The sequence below is a fragment of the Cyprinodon variegatus genome, unplaced genomic scaffold, assembly GCF_000732505.1.
Source record: "Cyprinodon variegatus isolate N-32 unplaced genomic scaffold, C_variegatus-1.0 Scaffold156, whole genome shotgun sequence".
In the NCBI taxonomy this organism is placed as follows: Eukaryota; Metazoa; Chordata; class Actinopteri; order Cyprinodontiformes; family Cyprinodontidae; genus Cyprinodon; species Cyprinodon variegatus.
The window spans coordinates 96482-99362 of NW_015150609.1; positions in this window are offsets into that span (position 1 = coordinate 96482).

Consider the following 2881-nt stretch of genomic DNA (forward strand, 5'->3'; position numbering starts at 1 on the left):
TTTAGTCTTTAAATGTCCAGTTCCCACTGGCCTTTAAACCCGGGAACAATCAGCTTTTAGTGGCAATACAAACAGCTCACTGATGCTTGTCTACCTGGGTCAAATGACTCTGGTTAAACATGGTGATTTACATGATACCCTTGAATGCAACGTAAGGACGTCAACATGCTGGGCCAGTCATGTCTGCAGTATCTACAGTTGTAACCACTTAAAATTTCTCAACTTTCCTTGATCGACCCTTGGCTGGTCATTGGCGGATCCCCTACAATTCAATTTTTAAACATCAATCTTTGTACTAAAATATTGGTTCTGTCATGATTTTTTTGACATTAAGATTCAAAGAGAAGCGCCTTCTCCTGGTCAGACCCTGTAATTCAGTGAAAGGATGGAGACGGAGTAAAAAGGCTAGTGGCTGGAAGTTGGAGGGGATTTTGCTGGGAGTCGCAAGGGTGTAGGCTGCCATTCGGCTGGCCTTTGACTGGGAAGGGCCATTTTGAATGGCTGCTACTGTAACAAGCCCGAACAACTCTGCTTACATTTGATACACATGGTGCAGCAATGGTGAGAAGGATTCAGATGGACAAAAGAAAAAAAACAATAAAACACTTAATACACTCTGGCTTGCCTCCATGTTGCTGTCCATTGTTTACTTTCCTGATTTCTGTCACACTGGTGACATCATCAATGCTAACACAGCGGGATGATGTCAACAGACACGAAATGGTGAGGGCACAGAGGCCACGCAGCTTGCCAGCTAGGGGTTAGCTTTTTTTTTCCCATTGGGAAGAGAGAAAAATGCCAATTGTTAGCGTGTCAACCCATGTTTGAAATTCCCCAGGTTAACCTGCTATTTTCAGTGGGAAAGAGGCTTTAGTGTTGTTGACAGACTTTAAAGTGGTCAAACACAAGCTGAGCTCTGCTGCTTGTCCAGTTCTACAGGAAACACATCTGCTGTTGACAAGTTTTTCTCCGAGTATGAATGTGTGTAGTGGGAATGTGGGCCAAGACGAAAAGAAGACTGCTATACTTACTGACCGTACAACAATATTATAAAGCTCTTAAATATAACATTTGGTCTCCCATGGTTTGTTTGCACATCACTCATCATGTAATCACTGCTGATTATCAGCTGCAGTTCTCTCTAAAACAGTATAGGTGAGCCTTAGATTAGATATATCTCAGACCAAAGCCTGGACCGATGGGCAGACCCTTCCTTCACCTCTACTATAGATTTTTGATTTAGTGAAACAACTGGAAGAAAACTCTTCAAGGAATACAGAAGCATCTGTGCTCAATGTACATGTAAAAAAAAAAAACTCACTTTCATCTCTACTCACAACTCATAGACCACATTTAATACTGAATCTTAAAAGTTGACTCCAGACTTTGTCGTAATAAATCTCTTACCGCTGTTGGGTTTTTGCCATAACACTTTGATTTGATTTATCACAGCAACATTCCATAATAAGGTAATGATTTGTATGTAATGTGAATCAGTAAGACTGCTATAAACCCCTTAACCAGTCATAAAATTAACTGAATGCTCTTTGGATCATTCCTTTTAACATTAACAACCGGCTCTATATGTTATGTTTCAGCTGTAAGCAGCAATAACAGCCATGCTGAACATTTCCATGTGTTTCTTAATATGGGAGTAACCCAAAGGAGAGATAGACTCCTTCATAAAGTGGTGATTTGTTACATTTCTGAATGCATAGAAAATGTTCACCAGATATAAAGGTGGATCCATAGCAGATGCATTTTTTCCTACATCTGCTCTAATTGCTTGGCTATCTGAAAAGGTCTTTAAAAGAAAATTCTCTGTTATTTCTCAAAAGCTTTAGATGATTGTTAATGCTGGTTTGCCAGCATCAAGACTCAGTGGTTTCCTTACAGCTTGTCACTAAAGCTCTTTTTATAAGCAAGCCAGCATGTTTTTCTTCTGTAAAACATGTTTAAAGTCATAGGGACATCATATTTAAATGTCAAATCATTCTGGCTTTAACATGTATATAAAAGTACTCTATCAGACATTGTCCCAAATGTGGAAAATTTCTATTTAAAAAATCCTGTCTTAAAATCTGTGGGGTTTTTTCTCTTTATTTTATGCAGGCCAGTTAGTTATACGTCAGCTTGTGCACCTAAATTCGGCCAATCACATATATCAACGGTCACCTGTAAATTAACGTTTTTTGGGTCATAGCATCTTGATTCATTTGTCGCAGCTAATATACGCAATGGTTGAAATAAGAATCATTTCCTTTCCCATTGAGTTCCTTCCCAGTGTTCACTGGGATGGACGTCTGTGTCTTCGGCAGGCGTGGAGCTAACAGAACTGGCAACGTTGCGAGGCAAGGGCTCAAACATGTACGGCTGGAAGCCTTCTACACCAAACCAAGCTTCTGCCGCCCTGGCGTCCTCTTCCACAACATCTTTGTCCCCGCTTTCCTCCTCTAAATAAAAAATGTATGATGGAGGAGACTCATCCACGACTTCCGACACTAAACTCTCCTCCTCTTGCATGTTTCCTCTGTCCATAGCGTTCCTTGACAGTGTCGTTTCTTAGTCACCAATTTAGTGCTACTCTGTCCCAATGGAATTTCCCATTGGAAACCTACTAGCACTGAGTTGCTAACTGGTTAGCAACATGCTTCTGAGAAACCGGCCACAATCAAACTTGCTTGCAAACCTTCCCCCACAATAATCCCGCCCCCTTGATAAACAATCAATCACATTCACTTTATTTACTTGTATAAAGTCGTGCACCACTCTGGAGATTTCGGAAATGAAATGTTTGGAACAGCCATTTCCCTACGACTTTAAGTTTTTAAGTTAATTACCTTGTTTTTTTTTCTACTGATTTTCTTAAATATTTTATTCT